This window comes from Nerophis lumbriciformis, linkage group LG25, assembly GCF_033978685.3.
Source record: "Nerophis lumbriciformis linkage group LG25, RoL_Nlum_v2.1, whole genome shotgun sequence".
NCBI lineage: Eukaryota > Metazoa > Chordata > Actinopteri > Syngnathiformes > Syngnathidae > Nerophis > Nerophis lumbriciformis.
Window position 1 is genome coordinate 3,525,001 of NC_084572.2, and position 26,697 is coordinate 3,551,697.

Here is a 26,697-nt window from a genome sequence, read left to right on the forward strand (position 1 = left end):
ACCTTTTTTCAGTGATGTACCCCCTGTGAACATTTTTTTAATTCAAGTACCCCCTAATCAGAGCAAAGCATTTTTGGTTGAAAAAAAGAGACAAAGAAGTAAAATACAGCACTATGTCATCAGTTTCTGATTTATTAAATTGTATAACAGTGCAAAATATTGCTCATTTGTAGTGGTCTTTTTTGAACTATTTGGAAAAAAAAGACATAAAAATAACTAAAAACTTGTTGAAAAATAAACAAGTGATTAAATTATAAATACAGATTTCTACACATAGAAGTGATCATCAACTTAAGGTGCCCTCTTTGGGGATTGTAATAGAGATCCATCTGGATTCATGAACTTAATTCTAAACATTTCTTCACAAAAAAAGACATCTTTAACATCAATATTTATGGAACATGTCCACAAAAAATCTAGCTGTCAACACTGAATATTGCATTGTTGCATTTCTTTTCACAGTTCTTTTTGACTGACATTTTAGTGAGAAACCTGAGCTTGTGCTTCACTGAGTTTATGAACTTACATTCATATTTTGTTGAAGTATTATTCGATAAATATATTTATAAAGGATTTTTGAATTGTTGCTATTTTTTAGAATATTTAAAAAAAAATCTCAAGTACCCCTTGGCATACCTTCAAGTACCCCCATTTGAGAACCACTGCCCTACAGAGATCAACGTGTCGTTTTCTAAATCTGTACATGAGATTTTGAATGATACTTGTCATACTTATCATTCCTAATTAGAGAGTTCCGATAACATCGGTCTACCGATATTATCGGCCGATAAATGCTTTAAAATGTAATATCGGAAATTATCGGTATCGTTTTTTTATTATCGGTATCGGATTTAAAAAAAAGTTTTTATTTTTTTTATTAAATCAACATAAAAAACACAAGATACACTTACAATTAGCGCACCAACCCAAAAAACCTCCCTCCCCCATTTACACTCATTCACACAAAATAGTTGTTTCTTTCTGTTATTAATATTGTGGTTCCTACATTATATATCAATATATATCAATACAGTCTGCAAGGGATACAGTCCGTAAGCACACATGATTGTGCGTGCTGCTGGTCCACTAATAGTACTAACCTTTAACATTTAATTTTACTCATTTTCATTAATTACTAGTTTCTATGTAACTGTTTTTTATATTGTTTTACTTTCTTTTTTATTCAAGAAAATGTTTTAAATTTATTATTTTATTTAAAAGGACCTTATCTTCACCCATTGGCGTTGTTAGGCCTATTTTAGGGGGGCTCAAGCCCCCCTAAAATATTCTTAAACCCCCCTAAATAATCTGGTGTTATATATATATATATATATATATATATATATATATATATATATATATATATATATATATATATATATATATATATATTAATTTTTTTTTTACAAATACATGCCGACATATTCATTATAAAGTGGCTCAAATATGAGTTTAAATAAATAATAATATAACCTGTCATTATTCACTCAGTTTCCCCTCACTTCATAGCGTAAGGTAGAGAGCCCCTTTAGTGTGTCGGTATCCAATCCATTCCACTTGTTCATATAGAAAATGCCCACATCACTCAAAATCCAGTCCGCATTTTCTATGCGACCTTTCTTGCGGTCCTTGGACTTGTTCGTATAGAAAATGCCCACATCACTCAAAATCTAGTCCGCATTTTCTCCACGACCTTGCTTGCGGTCCTGCAGGTGTACGAAGCACATTAGCACACAGCATTGCAGAACAAGAACGTGAACGGATGCAAAATGGACATAAGAAACCTTTTCAAGAAAGTAAGTATTCATCACTGCTTGTAGTAAAATGTATTAGCTCCACTTTACACCAGGTCTGTGTTTGACAAAAAGTTGACATTCCCGCTCTAAAACAATGCTGCTACTTAGTTAGCTAGTTAGCCTGAAATGCATCATTAAGGTCCTGATTATTTATAAAGTTAAATGTGCACTCTTTTTTACCATTTGCTATCTTTGGGGTTACTTCCTTCTGGAGCATCAGCTGTGTTTCTCACTTTACACATGGAGGAGAACAGGAGCTGAGCTCATTCACATATGACTATCATCAGTAGATAATAATAATAATCATCATGCAAGTAATTGTTTCTTGTTGATGCTGTAAACAAAATGTCACTGTGCAAACCCATGTTTGTTGTTGTACTGAACACTGATTGAAAATAAACCGACTGAAATAATAATAATAACAATGAATCATTTCTAAGTCTTTGTTAGCCGTTTGTGAAGTTTTGTGCTCGTGCCTTACGTTCGCTCGCATCCTGTGCATCTCCTGGGGGCTAAGCCCCAGGGCCGGCCCGTGGCATAGGCCGTATAGGCAAATGCTAAGGGCGCCGTCCATCAGGGGGCGCCACGCCAGTGCCACAAATGTTGGAGAAAAAAAAAAAAAAAGAAAGTTGGTACTATTATTTCTAAATACAAAAAATAATCCCACGTTAATTAAAATGCAAAGTAAAGCCTATTTAATAGAAATATTATTTGTTACAACATTACGCCCCCCCCCCCCCCCCTCCCTTCCCGTATCATGACTCTTTTTGGACGTCACCACATCAAAAAATCAACACAAGATGTCAAAACGGCCAAAACTGTCAGGTGCCCAAGGAAGAAAAAAGAGAAAAGAAGAGGAGGAGAAACGAGAAAAGACAGAGGTAGCAGGTAGGTAACGTTAGCCTACATGAAATTATTTGTCTGTTACAGAATGTGATAGTAACCTGGCTTGTTAGCATTAAGCTAATGTTACATGATTCGGCAATTGCTAATCAATAAATAGCTAGTTCTGTTTTAACGTCGGGTTAATATTGTGGAGGGGGCTAAATTGTTATGGAAAATAATAATGTAACGTTAGGTAATTACAGTACTCCCACCTTACATTCCTCAGGGACATTTGTATTAGATCTTTTAAGCAGGTGTTTTTTGTTTACATTGTTATTGCCTTCTGGTTAGCTAATGTTTGCCCTGCAGGTAATAGTCACTTGTCCACCCCTTTATATATTAGGTATAGTTTTAAATTAAAAAAAACGGTCAAAGATAAAGCTATTCGGTTTCTTGTGAGGGGGGGGGGCGCCACCTAAAATCTTGCCTAGGGCGCCAGATTGGTTAGGGCCGGGCCTGCTAAGCCCCCCCTGTCCTTAAAAGCTAGTGACGCCCCTGTCTTCACCATACCTGATTGTCCAAATTAGGCATAATAATGTGTTAATTTCACGACTGTATATATCGGTATCGGTTGATGTTGGCATCGGTAATTAAAGAGTTGGACAATATCGGGATATCGGTAAAAAGCCATTATCGGACATCCCTATTCCTAATGGTTAATTCCTCTACGACAGAAGCAAAGTGGAAGATTCGGTACAGTATGTATTAAGCGGGACAGTAATTGTGCATGGCTTCCTTATATATATTTTCAAAATAAAACCTTCTATACCACAGTCTAATTCATGGACAAATATGACGACGAGTAATGACATTCTTGGTAGTAAAACATATTTCGGGATCATAATACACGCGTAAAGTAAGTGTACACTCAACACAACCGAAGAAAGAAAAAGGTGACGCTTTTACTTCCGAAGACAAAGTACAGGTAGTTCCGGTGTAGGCGGATACTTGACACACGCATGGAGAAAGCTCCTGGCCGTCAGAAAGTGTCGAAGAGGAGAAGGAAGAGGAGGAAAGGCGCCTCGCTGCCTGCTCGGAGAACAACACGCTTCGATCGATTATTCCATGTCGGCGCTTCTGGTGGACGAATGCTTTCTGTCGGATAAAGAGTCTTAGTGGGGAAGGAGCAAATCTTTGTTTTTTTTGGGGGGGCGGCGGGGAATGTTGAAGTTCTGTTACCGGAGTTGCTTCCCACCGGGATGTAAAAAGTAGGACGTTTTGGTCGCCACTTTGCCATCTTTCTGGACAAGTCCGACGACATTACGAGGGTAAGTAAACACTTTAATTCTGCTCTTCGTGTTGTTTAGTCTTGCCGGGAAATTGTCTTTTTTGTGGCGTGTTTAGTTTAGACGCTTTTGGCGAAGGTTGCGCAGATCCAACGCAGAACTCCGTTGACAAAACAACCGATTTAGCGCTCACCTCGGCGCAGGCGAATGACGGTTTTGTTGCGTAACAAAAGTCGCGTCGTTCCGCAAACTAATGCGATATTTGCTTTTGTCGGCGTGCGGCTAACCCCCGAGCTCCGTTGTTAAAACGCCCAAAACGAGCTGTTTGTTTGAGTTTGAGGAGAGTTGGTTGGACTTTTACCGTCGGGGCGGAGCGGCTGAATTCTTGCTGCGTTTAATTAGGTTTTGACGTATTTACCTCAGATCGCTTGTTGTTAAAAGTTGCACATGTAGGCCGATAAGTCCGTTTAGACGTGGTTGTTACCTGCAGTGCACCGACGCGTCTTCGTAGGCGCCAGGCCTGCTGTTTAATAAGCGCACATAAGTGTACGGTTTTTTAAACGGAGTCTGGCACCGGGGGAGCTCTGCGTATGGGGAGCATTGGAATGTGTCTGGGACCAATCAGTACAGCAACATCTGGAGCTTCGCATCGTGGGCTGATCCTGTTGAGCAAGTCTACAAAAGCCAACACCTCTCATTGATTTCCACATAAGCACCTGGGAGAGAAGTGTGTAGCAAATAATTGTTCAAAAAGATGTGTCCATTTAGGCAGTGAGAAGGATCTCTACCACATTTGTCATGTGATGAGTTGTTCACTAGCTGTTCTTGAATATGTTTATCCTATGACAACAATGTCAGGAAAATGATGCAATATTGTATGAAGTTTGTGTGAGAGTCCAGTCCATAGTGGATCTAACATAATAGTGAGAGAGTCCAGTCCATAGTGGATCTAACATAATAGTGAGAGTCCAGTCCATAGTGGATCTAACATAATAGTGAGAGTCCAGTCCATAGTGGATCTAACATAATAGTGAGAGTCCAGTCCATAGTGGATCTAACATAATAGTGAGAGTCCAGTCCATAGTGGATCTAACATAATAGTGAGAGTCTAGTACATAGTGGATCTAACATAATAGTGAGAGTCCAGTCCATAGTGGATCTAACATAATAGTGAGAGAGTCCAGTCCATAGTGGATCTAACATAATATTGTGAGAGTCCAGTCCATAGTGGATCTAACATAATAGTGAGAGTCCCATCCATAGTGGATCTAACATAATAGTGAGAGAGTCCAGTCCATAGTGGATCTAACATAATATTGTGAGAGTCCAGTCCATAGTGGATCTAACATAATAGTGAGAGTCCCGTCCATAGTGGATCTAACATAATAGTGAGAGAGTCCAGTCCATAGTGGATCTAACATAATAGTGAGAGAGTCCAGTCCATAGTGGATCTAACATAATAGTGAGAGTCCAGTCCATAGTGGATCTAACATAATAGTGAGAGTCCAGTCCATAGTGGATCTAGCATAATATTGTGAAAGTCCAGTACAGCAACATCTGGAGCTTCGCATCGTGGGCTGATCCTGTTGAGCAAGTCTACAAAAGCCAACACCTCTCATTGATTTCCACATAAGCACCTGGGAGAGAAGTATGTAGCAAATAATAGTTAAAAAAGATGTGTCCATTTAGGCAGTGAGAACGATCTCTACCACATTTGTCATGTGATGAGTTGTTCACTAGCTGTTCTTGAATATGTTTATCCTATGACAACAATGTCAGGAAAATGATGCAATGTTGTATGAAGTTTGTGTACACTGGTTCTACTTCCTATCATGTCAACTTGGCCTTAGCCCCGCCCACTCCTCACCTGTTTGATTGTAGCTGCAGCCAATCAGAGGTGAGCCCTCTTCTTGGTGTTTGTTGGGCCAGCTCCATCACAAACCTTTGATTGATTGAGTGAAACTTTTATTAGTAGATTGCACAGTACGGTACATATTCCGTACAATTGACCACTAAATTGTAACAACCGAATAAGTTTTTCAACTTGTTTAAGTCGGGGTCCACGTTAACCCTTGTGTAATGTTCATATTGTTGTTACTCAGCCAGCGTTTGTGGGTCTGATGCAGGCCCGGCCCTAACCAATCTGGCGCCCTAGGCAAGATTTTAGGTGGCGCCCGCCCCCACATCGTGTATATACTCACAAGAAACCGAATAGCTTTGTCTTTGACCTTTTTTTTTTTTTACTTACAACTATACCTAATATATAAAGGGGTGGAAAAGTGACTATTACCTGCAGGGCAAACATAGCTAACCAGAAGGCAATAACAATGTAAAAAAAAACCAGCTGCTTAAAAGATCTAATACAAATGTCCCTGAGGAATGTAAGGTGGAGTACTGTAATTACCTAACGTTACATTATTATTTTCCATAACAATTTACCCCCCTCCACAATATTAACCCGACGTTAAAACAGAACTAGCTATTTATTGATTAGCAATTGCCGAATCATGTGACATTAGCTTAATGCTAAAAAGCCGGGTTACTATCACATTCTGTAACAGACAAATAATTTCATGTTCGGCTCACCTACCTGCTACCAGCTCTGTCTTTTCTCGTTTCTCCTCCTCTTCTTTTCTCTTTTTTCTTCCCTGGGCACCTGACAGTTTTGGCCGTTTTGACATCTTGTGTTGATTTTTTGATGTGGTGACGTCCAAAAAGAGTCATGATACGGGAAGGGAGGGGGCGCACCGTGCGGGGGGAGAGAGAGGGGGGGGGGGGCGTAATGTTGTAACAAATAATATTTCTATTAAATAGGCTTTACTTTGCATTTTAATTAACGTGGGATTATTTTTTGTATTTAGAAATAATAGTACCAACTTTTTTTCTTTTTTCTTTTTTTCTCTCCAACATTTGTGGCACTGGCGTGGCGCCCCCTGATGGACGGCGCCCTTAGCATTTGCCTATACGGCCTATGCCACGGGCCGGCCCTGGTCTGATGGACCTGTTGCATTTTGTGGCTTTTAATGCCTCACAATTAAACACTTTTATGTTAAAATACTGAATAGATGTTTATATTATCCCAATAAACATCTGTTCAGTATTTTAACATAAAAGTGTTTGATTGTGAGGCATTAAAACCACAAAATGCAACGGGTCCATCAGACCCACAAACACTGGCTGAGCAACAACAATATGAAAGTTGCACGGAAAATTTCTCTGCCAGTTTCTGCATCCCACAGGGATTCTTCTTTTGTGTTTCTGCACCTGCGGTTCCCAGACAAGGTTGCAACATTGTTTGTCAACACTGTCTGCTCTCATTTCCTCGCACATTTGACCCTCTGATGTTCTGTGTACCTACACTCTGTCCTCCTCCTGTCTAGGCCTGCTGTGTGTTTGTGGGTGGGTGGGTTGGTTGATAGGGTGTGGTACACAGAACATCAATTTCCACACTTCTATGTAATAGAAATGTGTAGGGGGCCTGCATGGTGTGTGGTCATTAAATATGTATTCTGATATATGTTCTTCATAGAAAATGAGCCAAAGTCAGTGAGTCTCCGTTTGAAAAAATGTATTAATTGTATAATTTTTCTTTTAATAAAAAATGAAAACGGGTCCCACAATTCATGGTACAAATATCAGCATAATGCATTCATCACACAAGTTAATCATCAGAGTATATACATCGAGTTATTTACAATCCGGGGGGGTGGGGGATGTGGAGGGGGTTAGGATAGGGGGGGTAAGGTTGGGTTGATATCAGCATACTTCAGTCATCAACAATTGTATCATCTGAGAAATGGACATTGTAACAGTGTAGGTCTCACTTGGTAGGATATGTACAGCGAGCGGTGAACATGGTGAGCTCAGAAAGCATAGGAACAAGTATATACGTTTGATTATTTACAATTGATTCTGAGAGGAAAGTGTTGTTGTGATTGCAGGCCTCGGATTTAAACTTTTTAAGGTCAAGTCAAGTGTTGCCTTAAAGGGGGGGCTCATATTTTAGGGCACAAGGCAAACATTATATTCTTTCGAGGCAGGGGCTCCAAAGCACATTTTATTAGGGTTGTACGGTATTAGTATAGTACCACGAAACTAATGAATCATTTTCGGTACTAAACCGCCTCTGAAAAGTACCGAATCGGACTTTGAAAATGACCAATGTAGGACCCTGTAACTACTTGTTATCAGAATCAGCTTTATTGTCATTTAGGGATGTCCCGATCCGATATTTTGATAGGATCGGCCGCCGATATTTGCAAAAAAATGCGTATCGGCAAGGCATGGGAAAATGCCGATCCAGATCCAGTTTAAAAAAAACTCCGGTCCGTGTTTTCCAACGCACCGATTTAAATAATACATTCCACTTTTCTGCTGCTCCCTAATTTCCGTTCCGCATTTTCCAGCACACCTTCAACACATCCACAGGTCTGTGGATTCTCACGCAGTTGCTTTAGCTGCTGGCATTACACGACAGGCTCTTCTCACTCTTTCCTGTGTCTCCCTCTCACAGACAGCGAGCGCAGCTTCTTACACACGTCACATACTGGCACGTCATACTTCACATACGTATACGTCCTCTCCCAGCAGAGAGGTAGCAGCATGGCTAACGTTAGCTGTGATGCTAGCGCTGCCGCTAAGGTGCGCGCCTGCTCAAGCGTCCTCTGCGCACGGCAAATCTATGCCACGCACAAACTCAAATAAAAAAATAAGCGCATAACAATTTTCGACACACGGACACGACAGAGAAAACAGTTTTCGTCATCATTGTTCAAATATTGTAACGTCTGTCGAGACGCTTATCTCCATTCGGTGCCACACGTCCACACCATCAAAATGCCGAGGCAAACATTTCCACATCAACACCGTATGAAAAAAATAGTGATTTTTTTAGTTGTGATTTCCTTCTCTGCATGAAAGTTTAAAATTAGCCTATATTAATGCAGTATGAAGAAGAATGTTTTAATGTAGACACATAGAATCATCATACTGCTGTGATTATATGCATCAAGTGTTCATTCAAGGCTAAGGCAAAATATCGAGATATATATCGTGTATCGCAATATGGCCTTAAAATATCGCAATATTAAAAAAAGGCCATATCGCCCAGCCCTAGTTCAATGATGCCATTTCTGTTTGTCATGTATAATTTTGTCTATTTTGTGTTTATCCTTGAATAAACAGGTCAGTTTCTTGTTACCAACCATTGTGTATTATTCAAACTCCCCTAATTCAGCTGGCTAGTTGTTATCAAGAGTACTAAAACCCTTTTCAACATGATTCTGACAACTAAGTAGGCTAAATAACTTTAAACTTTAATACATGCTCGGATAGGCCTGTATCGGTCAGTATCGGTATCGGATCGGAAGTGCAAAAACCTGTATCGGGACATCCCTATTGTAATTACGCAGGGTAACGAGATTGAGATTATCGGATTGATACCCACATTTGTGGTATCATCCAAAACTAATGTAAAGCATCCAGACAACAGAAGATTATGTGATTATTACATTTTAACAGAAGTGTAGATGGAACATATTAAAAGAGAAAGTAAGCAGATATTAACCGTAAATGAACAAGTAGATTAATAATTCATTTTCTACCACTTGTCCTTAATAACTATGACAAAATAATAGAATGGAAATGACACAATATGGTAAATGGGTTATACTTGTAAAGCGCTTTTCTACCTTCAAGGTACTCAAAGCGCTTTGACACTATTTCCACATTCACCCATTCACACACGCATTCACACACTGATGGCGGGAGCTGCCATGCGAGGCCCTAACCACAACTCATCAGGAGCAAGGGTGAAGTTTCTTGCTCAAGGACACAACGGACGTGACTAGGTTGGTAGAAGGTGGGGATCGAACCGGTAACCCTCATGTTACTGCATATATCAGCAACTAAATTAGAAGCCTTTGTTTGTTTGCTTACTAATAAAAGATAAGTTGTCTTGTATGTTCACTATTTTATTTAAGGACAAACTTGCAATAAGAAACATATGTTTAATGTACCGTAAGATTTTTTTTTATTAAAATAAAGCCAATAATGCAATTTTTTGTGGTCCCCTTTGTTTAGAAAAGTACCAAAAAATATAGAAATCATTTTGGTACCGGTACCAAAAAATGAGTATCGGGACAACACTACATTATATATATTTATTAGGTATGTCACGGTACGAACATTTCTTATCACAATTATTGTGACCAAAATGATCATGGTTATCATTATTATCACGGTAATTTTTAAATGGGCTCCAAATTTTCAAAAACTACCTATACTGAAATCCTTTAATCAAGTTTTACTTAAAAAAACCCCCCCCACAAACAACACATTCAAAATGTGTATATGTACCTCAAGTAGAAAGTTCAATGTGCATATGCAAGCAACACGAGCATAATAAACAAAGTAATATGGCCGAAACAAAATAATACTATAAATAAATACAAATAAATGTGAAAAATTCGCAAGATGGCACCCTTTTGATATAAGAGGTAACTGCACTTTTTGTCCATATAGATAAAAATAGTGTTCATATATGAGGTCAAGTCTTGCATATAGGGCTGCACGATTATGGGCAAAATAATAATTAAGATTATTTTGATCAATATTGAAATCACAATTATTAACCATGATTATGATTAGCCCTCCATGCCTTGACCTTAAAAAGTAAAAATTTGAGTTTTTTTTCGGTAACTAACATTTTAAACGGTATTACTAACCGTCTGGAATTTTACCGCGGTTTGTCATTATACCGTTTATCGTAAAAAGTCAAGGGCGGTCATGGCATGTTGTTGCCGTGGATGCTGGTCATTTTTTTTAGGGCATTACGGTCTGAGACAACGGTGGGTGCGGCGGTTGCCGTGGTTAAATTCGAGCCCTGTGATGGCGAGGAGCTGGCCTGTTCCTTCTCTACTGGGGTAGGCATGCCGTAATAATCACGTTTTTTTTTAACGAGTATTATGCATTGATTCATTTTGCGAAAAAACGTATGAAATCACAAAAGCATTCCTTCGGGATTTTGATGTGTAGTTCAATACTGTCGAAAATAATCTGATAACAGTACAAAAAAATAAAAATAAGCAGAAGTTTCTCTCTTTCAATTAAATAAAAGTAACCTGTTTACATCCTTCTGTTATTGTTTTACACTTGCTATATTATTTTAGTTTATTCAACGCTCCAACATTAAATGGTCACTGAATGACGGCCTTGACAGGAGTACTTGTTGCTGTTTGTTTACACTGAACTGACTCAACGCTAATCTACTGATTATAAGTGACGCGTTTATATTTAACTTCATTCTTCATTAGGGTTTCCCCTAGATGCCAACATACCTGTGGGGGCGTGACTAGAGCATACCTGCCAACTACTCCGGTTTTCCCGTAATTAGTACGGTTTTCATCAACCTATTCCGGGTTACGGTTGCAGTGATAAAAAATACGGTTTTTCATTAATTAAAAAAAATAATTTTTTTTTAAGTTTTATTCACGAAATCGCGTAACAACAATGACAATCGACACTGCTTCCCGTAACTTCCTATCGAGCCATTCCGAATGCCATGCGCGAGGCTATTTATAGCACCGCTGCCAAGCACGAGGCACCAGTAGCCATTGTTTCCAAACGAGCGAACGATCATGGAATCAGCCGGAGAAAAATCGCAAACCGAAAAGAAAACTGCAGTCATTCCGTGAAGAATATTCAAAAGCCTATCCGGGAATAATTATCCGTTCCAAAAAGGGTGAAAACTACGCGAATTGCACCTTGTGCAGACAAGGTTTTTCGATCGGACACGGAGGAATTAGCGATGTAAAAGACCACGTTGGGGAAAAAAACAACACAAGTCTAATGCCGTTGCTAGCGATACAAGTGGAAAACTTTGGATTTTAGCCACAAAAAGGTAATGACACCAATGTTATCTATTGGAATTGTTTAGTACTGTTATACTGTTAAAAGTGTTTATACTATTTATGCTTTCAAGTCCAAGTTGAAGAAATCTTGTTAAATGTTGACAGCATAACTACCAAAATACAGAAGTATGTCCTTAATATTTTTGCAGTGCTATTTCTGTTGAAAAGTTAAAATGATTACATTAGAGATGTGATGTGCCACTTTTCAAGTGTCTGATGGCTTAAATTAATTTTCATTCATTTTTCATATTTTGAATTCTTTTGAAAGGCTTACAAAAAAACTACATTTGAATTGTAATTCCATGCTATTGACAGGACTATTAATTTTAATGAAGTTAGCTTACCATGTTTACAGTATGATAATTGTGATAGAAATGTGAATTTTAGGCACAGAATATTTTTTACAATTGAACAAGGCAGTAGATTATACAAGCTTGGACAGAAAGTTAATAATGACACCAATTTGTTTTTAAATGGAATTGTTTAGTGCTGTTTTACCATTTGTTTACTGTAAAAAGTGTTTATACTGTTTATACTTTCAATTAACAAATTGAAGTCTTGTGAAAGGTTGACAGGATAACTGGCATTAACTGTCAAAATAATTTCAAACTATTGAAGTTAGTTTACAGAATAAACATGTCAATCAACCCATATGATTTTTGCTGTAATATTTTTGTTTTGAAAAGCCACTGTGACTGATAGAAAAGTGATGGTTTTAGCAACATTTTAACCTGTCTGAATGCTAATAATCATTTTGCGTCGGGGGGGCGAAGCTGAACTCCCCACCAGGACTTTGTCCTGGACCTACCGGGGCCTGCGGCCCCTGGACCCTGGCTACTAGGTTTTTCTGATTTCAAAAGTTGGCAGGTATGCTAGAGGCGTGGTCAGTATGATGCCAACATATACATTATATAATCAGCGATGATTCATACATTTTCTTTAAAAAGGCCCAAAAATATACATTTAAAAACACATCTATGTTATAATTAGCATACCCTTTTTCATATAAAATATTATTTTGCTCTATTATTAATTTGTTGCTGTTTCTAGAGCAGGGGTTCTTAACCTGGGTTCGATCGAACCCGAGGGGTTCGGTGAGTCGGGCTCAGGGGTTCGGCGGAGGTCAAGACACATCCGACTCATCATGTAAATAAAAACTTCTCCCTATCGGCGTATTACGGATACGACTACAGCGGAAGTCAGACTGATTTGCAGGTGTGTAATTTGTTGTGAGTTTATGCACTGTGTTGGTTTTGTTCTTTGAACAAATTGATGTTCATGCACGGTTCATTTTGTGCACCAGTAAAAAAACATGGTAACACTTTAGTATGGGGAACATATTCACCATTAATTAGTTGCTTATTAACATGCAAATTAGTAACATATTGGCTCTTAACTAATCATTATTAAGTACTTATTAATGCCTTATTTGGCATGGCCTTATTATAACTCTAACCCTCTAAGCCAGGGGTGCTCACACTTTTTCTGCAGGCGAGCTACTTTTCAATTGATCAAGTCGTGGGGATCTACCTCATTCATATATATAATTTATATTTACTTATTTATGAAATATATGTTTTTGTTAACAAGTTAAAGGTGTTTAATGATAATGCAAGCATGTTTAACACATATAGTTAATATTGTTAAAAAATTAAAGGTGTTTAATGATAATACAAGTATGTTTAATACATATAGTTAATATTGTTAACAAGTTAAAGGTGTTTAAAGATAATGCAAGCATGTTTAACACATATAGTTAATATTGTTAACAAGTTAAAGGTGTTTAAAGATAATACAAGCATGTTTAACACATATAGATTCCTTTCTTTCATGAAGACAAGAATATAAGTTGGTGTATTACCTGGTTCTGATGACTTCACTGATTGGAATCAGACAGTGGTGATGATAACGTCCGCATTTTCGAATGGAGGAGAAAAAAAGTCCTCCTTTCTGTCCAATATCACATGAAAGTGGTTGGTTTTTGGCATCTTATTTGTCCAGCTTCCGTACTCCTTTGTATACACTTTACAAGAAATACATTGTTGGCAAACTCCGTAGCTTGCTAGCTTGTGCACGCCAGCTTTCCGAGACTCTTATTTTGTTAGCGCAACTGTGCAACTGTGCAGTCGGTCTTTGGAGTTTTGACGACAGGTCAGAGTCTGTTGAAATAAAGTGTTTCTCGCCTTCCAGTCTGTAATTTTAATGAGCTGGAAGCAGCCAGCGTCATCTCAGAAGACCCTCGGGTGCCGTGAATGTCAATCAAGTGACGAAAGTGACGTCATAGTGAAGATTTATGATCGCTCATTTTTAGGACTATTTTTTTAATGCCTGGCTGGTGATCGACTGACACACCATCCGAGATCGACCGGTAGCTCGCGATCGACGTATTGAGCACCCCTGCTCTAACCCTAACCCTAACCAAATAACTCTAAATTAAGTCTTTGTTACTTAGAATATGTTCCCCTAGTGTCCAAAAAACTCTAAATTAAGTCTTTGTTACTTAGAATATGTTCCCATACTAAAGTGTTACCAAAAACATATAACTTTGTCTTGAATTTGGAAAAAACAACATTTTATTCGGGTTCGCTGAATGCGCATATGAAACTGGTGGGGTTAGGTACCTCCAACAAGGTTAAGAACCACTGTTCTAGAATCTTCCCCAAGTGCCCTTTTCTTTATTAACGATTATGAACAAATCTATATTTTTCTGGTGTTATTGGAGACTGTACTCATGTTTAGAGACTCTTTACTAATGTCGCACGATGTTCGCCATGAACAGCGAGAGAGGTGCTGATCCAGCTGCGTTTTCTCTCCTTAAAAGCCGCCACTATCCTTAAAGGGGAACATTATCACAATTTCAGAAGGGTTAAAACCATTAAAAATCAGTTCCAAGTGGCTTATTTTATTTTTCGAAGTTTTTTTCAAAATTTTACCCATCACGCAATATCCCTAAAAAAAGCTTTAAAGTGCCTGATTTTAACCATCGTTATATACACCCGTCCATTTTTCTGTGACGTCATAGTGATGCCAACACAAACAAACATGGCGGATAGAACAGCAAGCTATAGCGACATTAGCTCGGATTCAGACTCGGATTTCAGCGGCTTAAGCGATTCAACAGATTACGAATGTATTGAAACGGATGGTTGTAGTGTGGAGGCAGGTAGCGAAAACGAAATTGAAGAAGAAACTGAAGCTATTGAGCCATATCGGTTTGAACCGTATGCAAGCGAAACCGACGAAAACGACACGACAGCCAGCGACACGGGAGAAAGCGAGGACGAATTCGGCGATTGCCTTCTAACCAACGATTGGTATGTGTTTGTTTGGCATTAAAGGAAACTAACAACTATGAACTAGGTTTACAGCATATGAAATACATTTGGCAACAACATGCACTTTGAGAGTGCAGACAGCCTATTTCAGGGCGTTAAATGTTTTTAAGCTAAATTATTGGTAAACACAGTTTATGTATAATAATTTACATAAAATCGCAAGTAATGAATAAAGTTTTCATCAATTAATATATTATGTAGACATACCCTCATCCGCTCTCTTTTCCTGAAAGCTGATCTGTCCAGTTTTGGAGTTGATGTCAGCATCTGCTTTGAGTGTCGCAGGATATCCACACATTCTTGCCATCTCTGTCGTAACATAGCTTTCGTCGGTAAAGTGTGCGGAACAAACGACTGACCATTTCGTCGGCTTTCCCCACACCCTCGTATTTTGAACAAATTTCGTCCAATTTCTTGCCACTTTGGCATCTTTGGGCCACTGGTGCAACTTGAATCCGTCCCTGTTCGTGTTGTTTCACCCTCCGACAACACACCGACAAAAGTGAGAAAATGGCGGATTGCTTCCCGATGTGAGCGAATAATAGAAAGGCGTTTAATTCGCCAAAATTCACCCATTTAGAGTTCGGAAATCGGTTAAAAAATGATATGGTCTTTTTTCTGCAACATCAAGGTATATATTGACTAGGGCTGCAGCTAACGATTATTTTTCTATCGATTAATCTATAGATTATTTTTTCGATTAATCGGTTAATCTATAGATTATTTTTTCGATTAATCTATAGATTATTTTTCCTTTTACCGATTTTTTTTTCTATTTAAAATGAAGAGGAAAAAATAAATGTAGGCCAGTTTTTTCAAAAGGCATGGCTTTTATTTACAAAAAAAAAAGTATGGCCACTCAGTCAACATTGACAACAACATGACAAAATATTCTGTAACAATGTAAACATTTAAAACTTTTAACATTTAACAAAATTAAAAGTAGCTTATTTGCTTTTTAATGTGCAAATATAAAAGTAAACATCCAGTGCAAATCTTAATATTCTGGAATAGTATAAGCATTTCAAAAGTAAAAGTATTGCTTATTTTGCTTTAAAATGTGCAAAAATAAAGATAAACATCCAATACAAAAAAGTGCAAAACGGAAATATTCTGTAACAAGTGTAAACATTTCAACAAAAGTAAAAGTATTGCTTATTTGCTAAAATGTGCAAAAATAAAGCTAAACATCCAATACAAAAAAGTGTACAGTGTAAACATTTCAACAAAAGTAAAAGTATTGCTTATTTTGCTTAATAACACAACAATGATAGTATGATTAAATGGAAAGTTAATTGTTGGTTTGTACATAGTATATGTAACTGTTAATGTTGTAAAAGGTATTTGCACAACTAATTAACGTTAGCGTTTGTGACACGTCTTGTGCTGTGGGGTTCTTTCAGGACCGACAGACTGAACGCCAGATGGCTTTGCCAGGTTTACAATCTTTTAATTTTACACAAAGTCTTTTCTCTTCCAACTGCGCGGATCGCGCACCTGGGCACGATTGCGGCGTCGCTCCCGGCGCGCCCCGCCTCGCCGCTCGCTGGCCGCCGCCGCCTCTCCACAGCGTTAAAGAGGAGCGCGTCTTTGTAAACACTGAACAGGCACGCCAAACGCGCCTCTCAGAGCGAAACGGTGCTTTAGTTTATGAATTTACAACGCAGATACAAATGACACATTCATGTTTTTGTGTAATAATGACAACGTATACGCACGCGGACGATTGACTTGTTGATGGTGATAGCAAGAACGCTGTCGGGGGTTTTCTTTTCAAATGTTCGTTCATAGCCGTTGTGCTGCTATGATAGGCCATTTCCGCTCGACACAGTGTGCATACAATTGAAATACTCCCACACTTTTGACGACTTTTGGCGTGCTTTTTTCCCCTCGCTCGCATCGTCTGCTTTGCGCTCCGCCATGACAGTAGTGTGACGTAAATATGCGACGCGCCGACGCGCAAAAACGGCGTCGACGTATTTACGCAACCGATGACGTCGACTACGTCGACGCGTCGTTTCAGCCTTAATATTGACGCTTACATAGGTCTGGTGATAATGTTCCCCTTTAATATTTGCACACTGCACATTTATTATTAATTATTATATCTCGGATGTATTAAAGTACGTCCACATTGCAGACATGCTGCTTCCGCTCCAGACAATCCTGTGCTAATTGCTTACGTTATCACAACATCCGGTTTCGGCTGTGCTGTTTCGGTGTTTTTTTTGGTGGCCAAATTTCTGGTGCAACACTAGTCAGTATTGCGCAAATATTTTTTATTATATTACCTTAATTTGTTTTGATGTAAAAAAAAACCCAACAAAAAAACAGTTTTTTTATTATTTAAGAATAATTAAAAAAAAAAATTTTTTTTTAAAGCGTGGCGGCTTTTGTTTTGCCGTGGCGGGCTGTCATGATCAATTACATTTAGGGGAAACCCTTGGATATAATAAAATCGGATATAGGATAGACTTTATCTATCCCAAAAAGGTGGAACTTTTGTGGTTGCAGTGCAGATTCAAAAAGTCCACAAAAAATGATGTAAACATACTTGAAAACAAGATGGAAACATTGAAGAACACAAAGGAGGATATAAAAGAGCAGAGAGCTGCTGCAATCATTTTCCACTTCATAGGTGCCATTTCTACAAACTGCAACAAAATTAAAATGCAACAAAAAACTAAGTGCCGTGAACATACTTGGGTTGTTATGTCTTATCTTTGCTTTGTTGTGTGAAATTGCGCCATATTGGGCGTATTATGCCATTTAGCAGCAACATTGTTTTGGCAGGTTTTGCAAATGGCTGAGCCATCGTCTTTAATGACTCCCTGGTCATTTTTTAAGTAAACAAAACCTTCCCACGCTGCCGACTTCAGCTTTTTTTTGGATGAGAAAAGTCCTGCTGCCGTTGTTAAAGGGGACCTATTATGCAAAATCAACTTTTCTTACCTATTGGTACTAGGGGTGTAACGGTACACAAACATTTTGGTTCGGTACGTACCTCGGTGGTTCGGTTCATTTTCGGTACAGTAAGAAAACAACAAAATATAATTTTTTTGGGTTATTTATTTATCAAATTTGTAAACAATGGCTTTATTCTTTTAACATTGGGAACACTATAATAATTCTGCCCACGTTAATCAACATTAAACTGCCTCAAGTTGTTGCTCAGATTAAATAAAATGACAAAACTTTTCTTCTACGTATAAAAAGTGCAATATTAAACAGTTTCAAGTCAACTCATCATGCTTAATTTATTACAGCATTTGGGAAGCCTGTAGTTGATTTTTATTATGTAAATGTTATATTTTTATCAACATGTGATAGCAGGGACCCTGCCATTCAAAACTAGGCTGCTCCATTACTAATGATTAATGTAACTATAGCTGAAAAAAATAGTACAATAGCAATAGGAGAGACTATTAATCCCTGAACACCATGGAGTTCATGTAGGCTTTATGATGCACTTACATTATTATATCAACTATCAGAGACAGAAACTCTTCATTTAACATACCGTATTTTCCGCACCATAAGGCGCCCTGGGTTATAAGCCGCGCCTTCAATGAACGGCATATTTCAAAACTTTGTCCACCTATAAGCCGCCCCGTGTTATAAGCCGCATCTAACTGCGCTAAAGGAATGTCAAAAAAACAGTCAAATAGGTCAGTCAAACTTTAATAATATATTAAAACCAGCGTGATGTGGGCGCGCATGGAATCGTATATCAACATGGACGAAGCTGCGTGAAAAAAGCCACCCGGCCTCTTCGCGTAAACTTAAACTTACCTTAACCACTCGCTCATCTTTTCTTCATCCATCCCTTCGAGTTAGCTTTTATGATGACGCCGGCTGGAAAGGTCTCTTTTGGCAAGGTCTTCCTTTTGAATATCACCATGGGTGGAAGTTTCTGGCCATTAGCATGGCAAGCTAGAACCACAGTGAAGGATGACTTCTCATTCCCTGTGGTGCGAATATTCACCGTACGTGTTCCCGTTGTATCCACAGTGCGGTTCACAGGAATATCAGTTGCTGTGAAATAGTAATCCGTGTGCGGATGGAGAGATTGCGTCTTTTCATGAACCGGATCCCTGTCGTTTAGTAGGAGCCATTTTGTGGTCTTTAGAGATGTAAACACACAAAGGAAATGAAACGTACGGTAATATCCGCGCGCTTTTTCTTCTTCTACGCGGGCGGGTGGTTGCTTACAGTAGAAGAAGAAGCGCTTCCTGTTCTATGGGGGCGGGTGCTTACCTTGGCGGTTGCTTGCGTAGAAGAAGAAGCGCTTCCTGTTCTAGCGGGAAAAAAGATGGCGGCTGTTTACCGTAGTTACGAGACCGAAACTTTATGAAAATGAATTTTAATATTTATCCATATATAAAGCGCACCGGGTTATAAGGCGCACTGTCAGCTTTTGAGAAAATTTGTGGTTTTTAGGTGCGCCTTATAGTGCGGAAAATACGGTAATGTCCTTTTTTGCTGCTTCAACACAGCTCAATCAACACAGAAAAAAGTAAAGTGAAATAACAGACAGACAGGGCTTTGCTGTCCGTAACACACACACCGCAAAATGAGCTAACGTTACGCTAAAAGCGAATTAGCCTTCATCTCAAGCCAGGACTGCGAACGAGCTGAGCTGCCGTTTATGTTTCTAGAAGGTCAACGGGCTCATAGTGATGTTACTAGTAGTTGACTTGGAGGTTTTTATTATAATTTGGGGAGAGTCCGCTGCCTTATGCTTACAGCTTGTTAAGACTTTAGCTTAGGCGGCTACTTCGTATGTTTGTGTGGAAACGTGTTCGGTACACTTCCGAACCGAACCGAAACCCTGTACCGAAACGGTACCATACAAATACACGTACCGTTACACCCCTAATTGGTACCTATTTTTGTGTATTTGGATCTGCATAAGTCCTGAAAATGTAAAATCAAACCACGGAGGCATGGCATAGACATTTATGAAATAATCTTGCCTTTCGGTCATACTTCCTCGTGAATGAGCCGTTTTAAATTTGCCCAATTTGTGATGTTTGGTGTGACGTCAGCGTCATATATGGTAGAGATTTACCCAAAGAGCTTTGCACGAGTCCGACGCTGTTGTCTATAAGGTCCTTGTTGTGGGACAGACTGGCTCGTACATGCACATGCGTCCTTTGCTGTTGCCATTTCTAATGCAACACAGCGTATGGTTCAGACTTGTATCTTTCAGTAGACTCCGTATGGAAGTGCTAAAAACTACAACATGGCTGACGGGTTAAAGACGCAGTCAAAGTGGAGGCACGTAAATAGGAGGGCCCCCAAAACGGTCAGAAAGTGGTCTAAAAACGGTCTGCAAAACATAATCTGTGCAACATTTTGACCAAAGAACCACCATTAGAGGTTATGTAGACCAGTGTTTTTCAACCTTTTATTGAGCCAAGGCACATTTTTTGCGTTTTCTGCTAGTGGAGGCACACCACTAGCAGAAATCATAAACTCAGTTGACAGTTAAAAGTAATTGTCGCAATTGTTGGATATGACTTTAAAGCATAACCAAGCATGCATCAATATAGCTTTTGTCTCAAAGTAGGTGTACTGTCACCACCTGTCACATCATGCCATGACTTATTTAGAGTTTTTTGCTGTTTTCCTGTGTGTAGTGTTTTAGTTCTTGTCTTGCGCTCCAATTTTGGTGGCTTTTTCTGATTTTTTGGTATTTTCCTGTAGCAGTTTCATGTCTTGTATTTCCCGAATCTACTTTGTTTTAGCAATCAATAATATTTCAGTTGTTTTCATCCTTCTTCGTGGGGACATTGTTGATTGTCGTGTCATGTTCGGATGTACATTGTGGACGGCGTCTTTGCTCCACAGTAAGTTTTTGCTGTCGTCCAGCATTCTGTTTTTGTTTACTTTGTAGCCAGTTCAGTTTTAGTTTCATTCTGCATGGCTTTCCCTAAGCTTCAATGCCTTTTCTTAAGGGCACTCACCTTTTATTTATTTTTGGTTTAAGCATAAGACATCTTTTTATCTGAATTTTCAAAGCAATTATCTACCGGCTGCCACTTACTGATATGGAAGAGTATTACTCAGTTACTCTGCCGAGCTCTATAGACAGCACCGACACTCAACAACAACACATCATTTGCAGACTATAATTACTGGTTTGCAAAAAATGTTTTTAACCCAAATATGTGAAATTAGATCATCTCCCACGGCACACCAGACTGTATCCTACGGCACACTAGCGCGGCACAGTGGTTGAAAAACACTGCTGTAGACCACAGGGAAGTGTTTTAGGTGTAGAAAAAAATCACAAAATAACCCCTGTAAGCTAATGTAGCATACTACACTGCAAAAAGTCAGTGTTCAAAAACAAGAAAGAAAAATACAAAAATTAGGTGTATTGTATTTGAACTAAGCAAAATTATCTGCCATTAGAACAAGAAAATTTGACTTTCCAAAACAAGTACAATTAGGTAACTTCAATGAACCCAAAAATACCTTAAAATAAGTATATTCTCACTAATAACACGTGCATTGTAGAAAAAAAAAGAGACCTTTTTGCTCAATATGTTGAAAAATATTCTTAAATTAAGAAAATGCTAGTGCCATTATCTTGACATAATGATATGCGCACGGCATTACATTTATTTATACTAAAAACTAATTTATTGTTCTTAATGGAAAGGCAACAAGGCAACCGCTTGTTACTCTCGTGGTCTCCTAGCAGTTCAGGCAAATCATATGGTCTAAAAATGCATTTTTCCATCGACAACATGACATTATCGTGTCAAGTGCGTGCTCTTTCAGTCAAATAGTGTGTATATATACAGTCCGGAACCCCGGCCAAAATTTTTTTAATTGTAATTTTTAAGAATTGATCTGAATGTGCATGAACTATTTCTGTTCAAAATAGTTTGAAATGTTAAATGTTTAAAGGGGAACATTATCACAATTTCAGAAGGGTTAAAACCATTCAGTTCCCAGTGGCTTATTTTATTTTTCGATGTTTTTTTCAAAATTTTACCCATCACGCAATATCCCTAAAAAAAGCTTCAAAGTGCCTGATTTTAACCATCGTTATATACACCCGTCCATTTTCCTGTGACGTCACATAGGGGACGGCGTGGCGAAGTTGGTAGAGTGGCCGTGCCAGCAATCGGAGGGTTGCTGGTTACTACCTTCTACCATCCTAGTCACGTCCGTTGTGTCCTTGGGCAAGACACTTCACCCTTGCTCCTGATAGGGGCTGGTTAGCGCCTTGCATGGCAGCTCCCGCCATCAGTGTGTGAATGTGTGTGTGAATGGGTGAATGTGGAAATACTGTCAAAGCGCTTTGAGTACCTGGAAGGTAGAAAAACGCTATACAAGTATAACCCATTTATTTATCATTTATAGTGATGCCAACACAAACAAACATGGCAAGGTTTAGCGACATTAGCTCGGATTCAGACTCGGATTTCAGCGGCTTAAGCGAAATTGAAGAAGAAATTGAAGCTATTGAGCCATATCGGTTTGAACCGTATGCAAGCGAAACCGACAAACGACACGACAGCCAGCGACACGGGAGAAAGCGAGGACGAATTCGGCGATCGCCTTCTAACCAACGATTGGTATGTGTTTGTTTTTAAGTGTTGTAATGTTTTTAAGCTAAATTATTGGTAAACACAGTGTATGTATACCGTATTTTCCGCACCATAAGCCGCCCTGGGTTAAAAGCCGCGCCTTCAATGAACGGCATATTTCAAAACTTTGTCCACCTATAAGCCGCCCCGTGTTATAAGCCGCATCTAACTGCGCTAAAGGAATGTCAAAAAAACAGTCGGATAGGTCAGTCAAACTTTAATAATATATTAAAAACCAGCGTGATGTGGGCGCGCATGGAGTCGTATATCAACATGGACGGAGCTGCGTGAAAAAAGCCACCCGGCCTCTTCGCGTAAACTTACCTTAACCACTCGCTCATCTTTTCTTCATCCATCCATCCCTTCGAGTTAGCTTTTATGATGACGCCGGCTGGAAAGGTCTCTTTTGGCAAGGTCTTCCTTTTGAATATCACCATGGGTGGAAGTTTCTGGCCATTAGCATGGCAAGCTAGAACCACAGTGAAGGATGACTTCTCATTCCCTGTGGTGCGAATATTCACCGTACGTGCTCCCGTTGTATCCACAGTGCGGTTCACAGGAATATCAAAAGTCAGTGGAACCTCGTCCATGTTGATAATGTTCTCTGGCCGGATCTTTTTTTCAGCTATCTTGTTTTTACAATACGCACGGAAAGTAGCCAGCTTTTCTTGAAAGTCTTTAGGCAGTTGCTGTGAAATAGTAGTCCGTGTGCGGATGGAGAGATTGCGTCTTTTCATGAACCGGATCCCTGTCGCTTAGTAGGAGCCATTTTGTGGTCTTTACAGATGTAAACACACAAAGGAAATGAAACGTAATATCCGCGCGCTTCTTCTTCTTCTACCGGGGCGGGTGGTTGCTTACAGTAGAAGAAGAAGCGCTTCCTGTTCTATGGGGGCGGGTGCTTACCTTGGCGGTTGCTTGCGTAGAAGAAGAAGCACTTCCTCTTCTACGGGGAAAAAAGATGGCGGCTGTTTACCGTAGTTGCGAGACCGAAACTTTATGAAAATGAATCTTAATATTAATCCATATATAAAGCGCACCGGGTTATAAGCCGCACTGTCAGCTTTTGAGTAAATTTGTGGTTTTTAGGTGCGGCTAATAGTGCGGAAAATACGGTAATAATTTACGTAAAACCGCGAGTAATGAATAAAGTTTTCATCAATTAATATATTCTGTAGACATACCCTCATCCGCTCTCTTTTCCTGAAAGCTGATCTGTCCAGTTTTGGAGTTGATGTCAGCAGGCCAGGGAAGCTAGGGTCGATATTCTTCTCTTAATCATCTTCGGTGGCATAAGGGACGGTAGAAGCGGTGTGAGCCAAGACATCCAGGGGGTTTAGCTCGCTCGTCTGCGGGAACAAACTGCCGCCATTGCTTGCCGTGCTACCGAGGCCCTTTGTCCCTGAATGGCTCACACACTCCGGCAGATTCAATGGGGGTCTGGCGGCAGATTTCTTTGACTTTATGGTTGGAAATGCATCTGCTTTGAGCGTCGCAGGATATCCACACATTCTTGCCATCTCTGTCGTAGCATAGCTTTCGTCGGTAAAGTGTGCGGAACAAACGACTGACCATTTTCGTCGGCTTTCCCCACACCCTCGTATTTTGAACAAATTTCGTCCAATTTCTTGCCACTTTGGCATCTTTGGGCCACTGGTGCAACTTGAATCCGTCCCTGTTCGTGTTGTTACACCCTCCGACAAAACACCGACGAGGCATGATGTCTCCAAGGTACGGAAAACAGTCGAAAATAACGGAAAATAACAGAGCTGATTTGATTCGGTGTTTGTAATGTGTTTGAGAAAATGGCGGATTGCTTCCCGATGTGACGTCACGTTGTGACGTCATCGCTCCGAGAGCGAATAATAAAGGCGTTTAATTCGCCAAAATTCAGCCATTTAGAGTTCGGAAATCGGTTAAAAAAATATATGGTCCTTTTTCTGCAACATCAAGGTATATATTGATGCTTACATAGGTCTGGTGATAATGTTCCCCTTTAAATATTAACTGTCAGTTTACTGTACTGTGCCAACTGTATCAATCAATCAATCAATCAATCAATGTTTATTTATATAGCCCTAAATCACAAGTGTCTCAAAGGGCTGCACAAGCCACAACGACATCCTCGGTACAAAGCCCACATAAGGGCAAGGAAAAACTCACCCCAGTGGGACGTCGATGTGAATGACTATGAGAAACCTTGGAGAGGACCGCATATGTGGGCAACCCCCCCCCCTCTAGGGGAGACTGAAAGCAATGGATGTCGAGTGGGTCTGACATAATATTGTGAGAGTCCAGTCCATAGTGGATCCAACATAATAGTAAGAGTCCAGTCCATAGTGGGGCCAGCAGGACACCATCCCGAGCGGAGACGGGTCAGCAGCGCAGAGATGTTCCCAGCCAATGCACAGGCGAGCGGTCCACCCCGGGTCCCGACTCTGGACAGCCAGCACTTCATCCATGGCATCGAGTAATTGTCTCTGGCCCCCTGCCTGCGAGAGGCAATGATGAGAGATATAGCAGATTAGTCTCGCTTAACAAGTGGCTGGCTAGCTTCTGTAGACAACAGGGACTAACGTTTATTGATAATTGGCCCTCTTTCTGGGGCAAACCAGGCTTGCTGATGAGAGACGGCCTTCACCCTAACCAGGAAGGCGCCATCATCCTGTCTAAAAACATAGACTACTGTTTAAGTCACATTTGACTAACTACACTAGAGCAAGCCCGGTCACAGGCAATTACAGAGCCTGCTAGTCCGGGTGAGGAGTCAGTTAAGCTAGAACTAGCCAGCACCTGGCTGGATAATTCCTGTACGCATAGCAATTTTCTTAGAATAACACACAACTCACATAATGTGTTTTCTGTTGTGAACGTGTCCGGGGTAGATATGCATTCTACTGAGGTGGCAAATCATGATGCGTTCAGTCGATCGCAGCATCAAGCAAACAATCTGAAAATTCCCTTCGTATCAATTCCTAGATATGGTCGAAACTATTTAAAGTGCACTACGTATAATAAACGCAACATTATTAATATTGCTACTACGGATAATTTAAACAAAAACTCGTCAAAACAGCCCAATACTTATAATATGGGCTTTTTAAACATAAGATCATTGTCTCCCAAAACGTTATTAGTTAATGAGGTCATTAGAGACAACAATCTTAACGTCATTGGTCTTAGCGAAACCTGGCTCAAACCAGACGATTTTTTTGCGCTAAATGAGGCATCTCCTCCTAACGATACGAATGCGCATATTGCCCGTCCCCTTAAAAGGGGTGGGGGTGTCGCACTAATATACAATGAAAACTTTAACCTTACCCCTAACCTAAATAATAAATACAAATCGTTTGAGGTGCTTACTATGAGGTCTGTCGCACCGCTGCCTTTCGATATGGCTGTTATCTACCGCCCCCCCCAGGGCCCTACTCGGACTTGATCAATGAATTCTCAGAGTTCGTTGCTGATCTAGTGACGCACGCAGACAATATAACTGTACTACTATATGAGTAGGTGTTTTCTATTGTTTCATTGAAAATAAAACAGCAAAGTCCATTTGGCTGTCATCCGTTTTAATTATGAGACACAATTGTGTCAAAGCCATGATTTTTTTTTTCATGCTTGAAATAAGAAATTATTACTTTAAAAAAAGTAGTTTTATACTCGTGAGTGTTGACGACACAGCTTTGCAGCACTTGATATTCTAGTTTCAATCATGTTTTACTCAATATAGGTCATCAAATCTCAGCAACAAGCTGTAATATCTTACTGAGATCATTTAGGACCAAAACACTTAAAACAAGTAAAACACTAACATAAAATCTGCTTAGTGAGAAGAATTATCTTATCAGACAGAAAATAAGCAAATATCACCCTTATTTGAGATATTTATTTTTACTTAGATTTCAGTTTTTGCAGTGTAGCGTGTCTCTCCTTGA

At 39.5% G+C, this 26,697-nt stretch overlaps 1 protein-coding gene across 1 annotated transcript in view; it reads left to right on the plus strand.

Moving 5' to 3' along the window:
* The first annotated feature begins 3,651 nt into the window (after positions 1–3,651).
* The window catches only part of LOC133621523 (plexin-B2-like), a 254,413-nt gene continuing 231,367 nt past the window's right edge, over positions 3,652–26,697 (plus strand). The window contains exon 1 of the mRNA XM_061983595.1: positions 3,652–3,949. The gene's annotated coding sequence lies outside the window, so the exon portion shown is untranslated. The remainder of the gene's footprint in view (positions 3,950–26,697) is intronic.